Source organism: Scyliorhinus canicula, chromosome 6 (assembly GCF_902713615.1).
Source record: "Scyliorhinus canicula chromosome 6, sScyCan1.1, whole genome shotgun sequence".
Classification (NCBI taxonomy): domain Eukaryota; kingdom Metazoa; phylum Chordata; class Chondrichthyes; order Carcharhiniformes; family Scyliorhinidae; genus Scyliorhinus; species Scyliorhinus canicula.
This window is the reverse complement of record NC_052151.1, coordinates 96,881,507-96,891,560: the sequence shown is the minus strand read 5'-3', so window position 1 is coordinate 96,891,560 and position 10,054 is coordinate 96,881,507. Positions and strand designations below refer to the sequence as shown.

At 44.3% G+C, this 10,054-nt stretch overlaps 1 long non-coding RNA gene across 1 annotated transcript in view; it reads left to right on the top strand.

The window, feature by feature from the left end:
• The first annotated feature begins 2,481 nt into the window (after nt 1–2,481).
• The window catches only part of LOC119967328, an 87,256-nt gene continuing 79,683 nt past the window's right edge, over nt 2,482–10,054 (top strand). The window contains exon 1 of the long non-coding RNA XR_005460961.1: nt 2,482–2,553. This is a non-coding gene — a long non-coding RNA (uncharacterized LOC119967328). The remainder of the gene's footprint in view (nt 2,554–10,054) is intronic.

Below are 10,054 nucleotides of genomic sequence, written 5' to 3'. Positions count from 1 at the left end.
TGTAGCGGAGGTGGACACAGTCTGCAGCCGCCACATGTAGTCGACGAAAAAGACTAGTATAAGTGTTCCGTGCCATCGGGAACTCAGCCCATTGGGGGCGGAGCTTCGGGGGAGAGCCTCAGGTAATGTCGTAAACGGGGATTCTCCGGCCGAGCGGCAAACGCGATTTCGGTGTCAGCAATCGGAGAACCCAACCCAATATATTCCACACAGAAATAAAGCACTTCCAACTGCAGAATAACTTTTAAATCCCCAGACTGAGCCTCAATGGGACATTCCCCACCCACACAGGAATCCGCCCAACCTTACCCGGATTTCCCCCGACCTGATCCCCCCCGACCTGACCCTCACTGACCCGTCCACCCTCTTTGATCCAAACTTCACCCCATCCCCAACCAGACATCCCCTGACCTGACCCTTCCCAATGCCCAGAACCCCGACCCCTCCCTCCACCCAATGTCCAAACTCCCCACCTCTCATGTCTTGATGCCCCACATGCTCAGATCCCAGATCCAGGGACTGGTTTAGCACAGTGGGCTAAACAGATGGCTTGTAATGAACAAGGCAGCAGCGAGGGTTCAATTCCTGTGTTGGCCTCCCCGAACTGGCGCCGGAATGTGACGACTAGGGGCTTTTCACAGTAACTTCATTGAAGCCTACTTGTGACAATAAGCTACTATTATTATCCTGCACTCCACTCTTTTTTTCACTTCACTGCTGGAGCTGAGGACGTTCTCCTCTTCTTCACTCTCACCCATCCCGAGTCAGGAAGGTTGGGCGAGACAAGCTCGTTCAGTGCAGGTAAGTCGCTATGGAGTGGCAATCCACTGCTGATTGCCACCCCAAGGAAGTTACAGGGCAATTCGCTGCATGATTTATTGCGATTCGCCTCTCCCGGAGAGTAAGCTCATGTGTGATTGTACACATTTAAATTGATTCCAGGATAGATAACATCAAACAGAGCACTTTTTAGACCTTCTTTGTTCTATCCAAACAACACACATTACCTGCTCCTAGAAGACTGAACAGCTCTTGCGTGTGAGTCAGGGAAGGTCCCAGCTCTGACTGTACCGGAACAAGACATTGATGTAAAGAGGAAACCCAAACAATTATATCATTGAAATATAAATGCACTCATTGCTTTTCTCATGCCCAGGTCTTTACCTCTCTGAATATCTAATGATAGAACAGCTGGTCTCCCTTTCATTATATCATCGACAACACTTCAAAAAGTAGTGAATTGGCTCTGAAATGCTTTGAGGCATCATGAAAGATGCAAGGTCTTCCCTTTATTTTATAATCCTGTCAAGTTGATTCACCTAAACTAAATCTGGTCTATCCAAGTATTTGTTAGCCTGTTGCAAATTATCAGGGAAGAAGATGATTTCCTCTGTGTGCTCCATTGTAAGTGTGTTCATTCGAGGTTTATCATTTTACTGCATTTAGCATATGGAGGAACTCTCCCCCTTCCTGTGAACCAGCTACTTAATTTTGCTTCCATTACAGATGTATGTATCTTCAAGTAATACAAAAGTGAAAGCAAGGAATATGTCTTTGTAATCATCCAGTGATCTTTCCAATCTCCAAACTGAAACATTACTGGCAGTAATAATAATTAGATTTCTCAGTCCTAATAATGCCAAATCTCCATGCAATCATTAACACAGCGTGAGTCCCGATTACTCAAGTGCTGTTTCAGACATTGCGATACCTTAAAAGATCCATAAATACAATAATTATGGCAGACATCCATTGCAATATTTTGAACTGCGCATTGCTTCATTCTGTGATTCTACGGGGGTATTTTAGCTTGATAAAATGCTGGGAATGGGCAAGGAGGTGTGCTTCACTAGTGCAGAGGGAACCAGTCAGTATGTGTAGCATGTTTGTCAAGGGATTTTTTCATCCAACCACTATGTACATCCGACCTCTTCATTTACTGCCCAATTAGGCTGAGTGGGCGCAATTTCAACTCCAGTACTTAATCGGACACTGCATAAATGAGTAGAACCAATAGAACAGAGGAAGGAACTATCAGAATGGAATCACAATGTTCCAAGAGTTATGCCAGAAGATGAAAGAAGATATAGCTGGAGGAATCAGATGAAGTCAGCAGCAGGGGTATGGCCCCTTGCTCCTGGATTCAGTACTAAAAGCAGTTTGATGATCTAAGCAGGCAAAGAAATGTGAGTACAATGGCACACTCAGCTATATCCCAATGTGTATATCATCCCAAATTGCTCACATTGCCTTCTCAAATCAAATCCAGCACATTGTTTCTCACACCAATTTACCTTGCAAGTGCACCCATCCAACTCAGTCTATGCACTTCCCCCACATATCTGTTCACCCACCCTCAACTTTGTGCAATGCCATGCTTCTCCCTCATAGATCCCTCAGCAAATGTTGCCTATTCATCTATTTCTTTCTAATATTCTCAATCACTGGAATTCTTCTTTTCCTCTTTGCAGAGCAGTAACCACAGGAGCAGGGAGAAGTGGAGAGAGACAGAGATGACATCCATCAACCTCACAAACAACATCTGAAGAGGAGGTAGTGCCTGGGATGAATGAATTCTTGACATGATTGGCCATCAGAGATGGACCTCCCAGCCACCTGGTGACAGAATTAACATGGCCTACAACACTCAATCACATTGATCTGATGTCACTGGCCACTGAAATATGATCACATGCATCATGATCTGTTAAAACGTTGTTACCTTGAGTATGCTGTAGGAGTGGTGATCTAGGAGTTCAGCAATGGCTCCTGTGAGGAGGTCATTCACCATCACATGTCTCATGAGACTGCACCAGCTCAGATACTCACACTGCAGTAGGTGCTTTCATGCTTTTCAGATCAGGATGCGACTTTCAGACGTTCTGTCATCTTCTTGATGACATTAATTGACAGGTTCTTGATGAACTAGTGCACACAGTCTGATCATGTGTGGGCTGGCATCAATTTCACAAGACCAGTCGGACATGGATAATTGTCTGTCACAGGGTGTGGTGCTTGCACCAGGCTTTATCAATATCTAAACAATGAACATGTTGTACTAAATCCTGGAAGTTCATCTATGCCAAAGGCATGGTGAAAGAGTTAAAAAAAACTGAAGGCCCTGATACCCCGATATTTAGGGTTTTCCCTGGGTGCTCTGGTTTCCTCCCACAGATTGGGGCTCCGGTTTCCTCCCACAAGTCCCGAAAGACGTGCTTGTTAGGTGAATTGGACATTCTGAATTCGCCCTCTGTGTACCCAAACAGGTGCTGGGATGTGGCGACTACGGGCTTTTCACAGTAACTTCATTGAAATGTTAATGTCAGCCTACTGGTGACAATAATAAAGATTATTATTGTAATATTATTTTAGAGAAGTTGCGGCAAGTGGTAGGCGAGGGTGTACCTGTTAGTGACTGGGAAACCCAGGAATAGTGGAAAGGGTTTCACATTTTTACTGGAAAGGATTTCACATTTTTACATAGTGTTCACTATGAAAGAATTTCGGAAAGAAATTGTGATACATATTGACCCTCTCCTTGAACATTTGGAACGGTTTTTTGCTGCTTGCATCAGATTTACAAATGGAACATATTTTAAAATATTTTAACCAAAACTAGGATGAGAGTTTGGGAGTATTAATAGAGAAGGATTATTTCACATTTGCTTGGCACCTTCACCAGAGCCTACAGTGCTGACGTACAATGTGTATGGAATCTCTTTGCCTGTTAGCATGGGGGGGAGAGGGAGGCAGAGTCTGACCCATCCATTCTCTATTCAGCAAGTCTTGCTTTAATATTGTCTTTTAATATTTGTCTTTTGCTGAAGAATTTCTGCCTCTATATGTTACACTTGAACAATTGACAGTTAGGTAGTTTACTGATAAAATATGTCAATTGATATGACCCAGATCTTATAAACAAAAGCTTGAAATCTGTTTTTTCACCACTGGGGGGCACCATTGGTTCTCCTTCAGCATATGGACTGTTGCATGGTAATGTTCCAGCCGCTTATTCTTCAATATCACTCACAAATGTTTTGTTTGTAAAGCTAATACATATTTTGTCCAACAACACTTACAACATTCCAATTGCAGCTTAACCAAGGGTTTGCACACGTTCAACGTTGATTCCTTGTTGTGTATTATTTTTAAAAATAAATTTAGAGTACCCAATTTATTTTTTTTCCAATTAAGGGCCAATTTAGCGTGGCCAATCCACCTACCTTGCACATCTTTGGATTATGGGGATGAAACCCACACAAACACGGGGAGAATGTGCAAACTCCATACGGACAGACCCAGGACCGGGATTGAACCTGGGACCTCAGCGCTGTGAGGCAGCAGTGCTAATCACTGCGCCACATGCTGCCCTGCCTTGCTATGTATTCTATGGATTTTCCAGCCGTTCACTGATGGCGAGATTCTCTGGTCCTGCCCGCCAGTTTTCCGGCAGGGTGGTGCGGTTTCAATGGTAAATCCCCTCGACAAACGGCGCAGTCAAATTCTCCATCTTCAATAGCAGCGGTAGTAGGGCATGATTTGCAATGGAGAATCGTGGCCTATGTCTTTGGATGCACACCCAATGTTCCATCACCTCAAACCTTTGTTTTTCACGCTCTATCCTTCCCCCATCCATGTGGAGATATTTCCCCCTAGTTTGGTGTGCCATCATCTTTGACATAAGTCTCAAACATGCCAGAATTCCAGGGAATGTTTTTGATGGCATCTGTCCTGTTCACTTTATAACTTTATGAAATGACACAATCCCGGGAACTGGAAGCAGAGACCCAATTGTGCAGCACTTCCACCAGCAAAGTGAAGCTCAAGGAATTTAATCTCTAGTGTTTGCCAACAACGGAAGAAATACCTTTAATTTCCTGGATTATCCCTGTTTCATTCTTCAAAGAACAGTTACGTTCCCCCCCCCCCCCCCCCCCCCCCAATTATCTTCTGACACAAATTTCCTTCCTGCAGAATTTCATTAAATTTATAGTCAGAGCATTCAAAATATTTTCCCTTGCCAAAAATACATACTGAGACTTGGCTGAGAGTCCAGACACCCGTTACTCTTGTTGAAAAACCTGAGAACCCTGAGAAAATTTTAGTTTATTGACAGCTCTAGCTCTCTGATCTCTGCAGTCAATTCCCGAATGTCCATTTACAAGGTTAAGTGATTTCGAGGGCTTGTGGTCTCTGTTATTAATATTTCAAAGAGTCGACACTTCTTGGGCAGCATGGTAGCACAGCGATTAGCACAGTTGCTTCACCGCTCCAGGGTTCCAGGTTCCATTCACGGCTTGGGTCACTGCCTGTACAGAGTCTGTACGTTCTCCTGTGTCTCCGTGGGTTTCCTCCGCCTGCTCCGGTTTCCTCCCAAAGTCCAAAGATGTGCAGGTTAGGTGGATTGGCCATGCTAAATTGCCCTTAGTGTCCAAAAAGATTAGGTTGGGTTACTGGGTTACGGGGATATGGTGGAGGCATGGGCTCGGGTGTTCATTCCAAGAGCCGGGGCAGACTCGATGGGCCGATTGGCTCCTTCTGGTCTGTAAATTCTATGATTTCCCTGTAACAGAAAGACATTTTTTACATAGTGAGAAGTAATAAATTACTTTTATAAAGCTTATTTTTAATACATGCTACTGTGGCTGTAGGGTTCATTGGTTCCATCCATCATATCAGGTAATTTGTCATGGAAGTGCCATAGCTTGCCATAGGGGGTATGAGGGGCCATGAGGCGGCGGTTGGAGGGGCGTGGTTTGCCAGAGGGTGCATGAGGAGGACCTTTGAACTCCTCTGAGGCTCCGTGAACAATGACTCTTTAAACACTGGCCCGTATCCATGAAAATTGCATAGCAATAGGATATGTCTATATTTGCAATGGAGCCAGCCAGATCGCGAGAGCCAGAGGAAGACTTTTGACCCAAACCATCTCGAGCCCTTTAAAGGCACTTCAGACAGCCTGGGAATGGGGTCAGGAATCTCAGAATTGGGAGCTTGTCTGCCATTTTTAAAGAGCTCCTGAGTCACCTCGGCTCATTGAAAATCCAGGACAAATGTTTCTTTCGATTCCAATTTGACTTAATCACTCCTTTGAACAATGTAACTCTAGCCTTTGATGTACTTTTTGTTCCTCCAGCATTTAATCTCCTGTTTACATATTTTCCATTGGCAGTCTATGAATCTGGGAACATGCTCAGATATGACAGGACAAATCCAATCCAATTAGTACTCCATCACCCACTCTGATTGATCCACAAAGTGATGGAAGGGGTCATCGATAGTGCTAACAAGCAGCACTTACTCCCCAATAATCTGCTCACTGACACCCAGTTTGAGTTCCACCAGAGCTACTCTGCTCCATCCTCATTGTAACCTTGGCCCCAAACATTGACAAAATGGCTAAATTCAAAATGTGAGTTGAGAGTGGCTGCAGTATTAGACCAAATGTGACCCAATGGTAATTAGGGGTAAAGTCTCTACTGGCTGGAGTTATATCTCATACAAAGTTGTTGTAAGCCAATCATCTCAGCCCCAAGACATTGCTGCAGGATTTCCTCAGGAGGGAGTTCTAGTCCCATCGATCTTTAGCTGCTTCATCAATGACAGGCGCCGGAATGTGGCGACTAGGGGCTTTTCACAGTAACTTCATTGAAGCCTACTCGTGACAATAAGCGATTTTCATTTCATTTTTTCATTTCATGACATAAGGACATAGGAGCATAAGAATTAGAAGCAAGAGTGGATCACTCAACCATCAAACACATTCCATCAATTACAGAGACCAAGGCTTATCCTTCACCTGTAATTAGGAATGCTTGCTGATGATGCAGTATTCAGGTCCAATTGCACTTCTCAGATATTGAAGCAGTCCATTCCCAGATGCAGCAAGTCCTGCATCACAGATTTGAGAGGATAAGTAATAAAGGGAGGCAGTAGCACACTGGTATTGTCACTGGACTAGTAATCCACACACCCAGAGTAATGGTCTGGGGACCCAGATTCGAATCCCTCCATAGCAGATGTTGAAATTTGAATTCAATAAACAAATCTGTAATTAGAAGTCTAAAGATAACCATGAAACCATTGGTGATTGTCGCAAAGATCCACCTGGTTCACTAATATAGAGAAGGAAATTTGCCATCCTTACACAGTCTGACCTATGTGTGACCCCAGATCCACAGCAATGAGGTTAAATGTCCTCTGAAACGGCCTGGCAAGCCACTCAGTTCAAGGGCAATTAGGGATGGGCAATAAATGCTGGCAAACCTACAATTCCAACATCCCATGAATGAATACATTTGTACCGTGTAAGTGACAGGCAAAGGCCATATTCTTATGGGTCAAATTTCCTAGCATCAACATCCTGGGTATTATCATTGACCAGAAATGGAACTGGACCAGCCCCACATAAATATTGTGGCTACAAGAACAGGTAAGAGACTGGGAATTCTGTGGCAAGTAACTCACTTCCTAACTCCCCAAAGCCTGTCCATCATCTATAAGGCACACAAAGTCAGGTGTTGAATGGAAGACCTTCCACTTTCCTGGGTGAATATAGTTCCAATAACATCCAGAACAAAGCAATTCATTAGATTGGCATCCCAGTCACCAACTTAAACATTCACTCCCTCCGCATTGGGCCATGCTTATAATTTGCACCTTCTCAAAGAACATGGAGCAGGAAGCTGCTCCACAATTCTTGGCAGATCTTGGGCTTCAACTCCACTTTCCTGATCGAGGTGTACAAGATAATGAGGGGCATGGATAGGGAGCAGCTGGTCCTCCCAGGGGCTGTTTAGCACAGGGCTAAATCGCTGGCTTTGAAAGCAGACCAAGCAAGCCAGCAACACGGTCTGATTCCCGTAACAGCCTCCCCGGACAGGCGCCGGAATGTGGTGACTAGGGACTTTTCACAGTAACTTCATTTGAAGCTTACTCGTGACAATAAGTGATTTTCATTTCATTTCATTTTCTCTGTTGAAGGGTCAATCCTGAGGGGACAAGAGTTTACGGTGAGAGTCAGGAGGTTTAGGAGGGATTTGAGGTGAATCTTTTTAATGCAAAGGGTGGTGGCAGTCTGTACTGCATTGCCTGGGAGAGTGGTATAGGCAGTTTGCCTTACATCCTTTAAAAAGTAGTTAATATGTAGTTACATTGTATACCTTTAGTTGCCCTGTTATGTATTTTCTTTTATTCCCATATCTTTTCATGTATTTAATGACCTGTTGAGCTGCTCGCAGAAAAATACTTTTCACTGTACCTCGGTACATGTGACAATAGACAAATCCATCCAAAAAGAACCTGGATGAGCACTTGGCACGTCATAACATTCAAGGCTATGAAGCAACGCTGGCAAATGGGGATAGGTAGGTAGGTCAGATGTTTCTCATGTGTCGGTGCAGAGTCGATGGGCTGAAGGGCTTCTTCTGCACTGTATTTTTCTGTGATTCTGATTCCTGCCTGCTCCCATACCTCATGATTCCATGAGATACCAAAAACCTGTCCATCTTAACGATAGCACATACACAGCCCTCTGGGATAAAGAATTCAAAAGATTCACAACTCTTGAATGAGGAAATTCACCTCCACGTCAATCCCAAATGGTCAGCACCTTATCCTGAAACTGTGTCTTCTGGTTCTAGATTCCCATCCAGAAGGTAAATAGTATCAGGCACATGGGAACACTGCAACTTCCAAGTTTCCCTTCAAGTCACATTCTATATTGACTTTGAAATATGTTATCATTCCTTCACTGTCACTGAAAATTCAATCCCAAGGCCTTTTCTCTGCTGCAATTATATATCATTGAATCTACTCTTTGCTCCTCCAACAGTAGATTAGTCTGCAGTCCTTGTACCTTTGCTCCACCACCTAGGTCACTCTTCAAACCATGATGCTTCTGTTCATTGGAATCCCTCTGAAGAATGGAATTTATTTCTGGTGGCAGAGGTCCCCCACACCAGCTGGCGAACTGGTGGGAACCCTGTGTCGCCTTTCCCGGGAAATTTCAGTGAAATTCAGCATTTACACGGACAGCTTCAGGCCTCACATTTGATAAAGTCTCTGTTAAAGCAGAAATCCTGCACTGGAGGCCGGCCAGCCAATTCAAGACCACCAGCTCTCTATTACCAGAAGTGTGCCCCCAAGAGTGGTGGCCATTTCGAGTAATGTACTGAGACCTTTCACCATGGATCATTGCTGGACTCCTGGAGAGAGGTAAACAAGTCAGAATGGGATTCTCAGGGTGAAAGTCGTCAGTGAGGGACAGCAAGTTGGGGTCAGGTGCAAAGACAAGCGGGTAACTTTCAGCAGCTGCCCTCACCTTCTGCTGAGCCCCTCGATTGGAGACTGAGTTCTGTGAACAAGGGACCCTCAGTCGGCAACAGACAATTTGACAATAATAATAATAATTGCATATTGTCACAAGTCAGCTTCAATGACGTTCCTGTGAAACGGGGCTGGTTTAGCACACTGGGCTAAATCGCTGGCTTTTAAAGCAGGCCAAAGCAGGCCAGCAGCACGGTTCAATTCGTGTACCAGCCTCCCCGAACAGGCACCGGAATGTGGCGACTAGGGGCTTTTCACAGTATTTCATTTGAAGCCTACTTGTGACAATAAGTGATTTTCATTTCATTTCAAAAGCTTGCTAAGGGCAATTTCGCATGGCCAATCTACCTAACCTGCACATCTTTGGACTGTATTTTGATGGACAGCATTCTGTGGGCATGGGGGATTTGGTCCAGTCAAATCTCAGGGTCATCATTAACTCCCAGTGAGCTCAAGAATAATTTGTTTCAGTTGACTCATTAACAAGCCTTAACAACATCTCAACAACAGAAGGTGGATTTTCAGTGTTGCTCCTCCCGCCCACCTGATTATAAAGGACACTTTTCCCATCACGGGAAGTCGGATATGCGATCTCCAGCACAAATCTTACTGTCTGCCCACAATCTTGCTCATCCCTGAGGGTTCCATTGAATTCAGTGCAATATTTCACTCCTTTCGAAAGCTTTTTTTAAAAATCCTTTCCTTTGATTTTTATTTTGATCCCTCC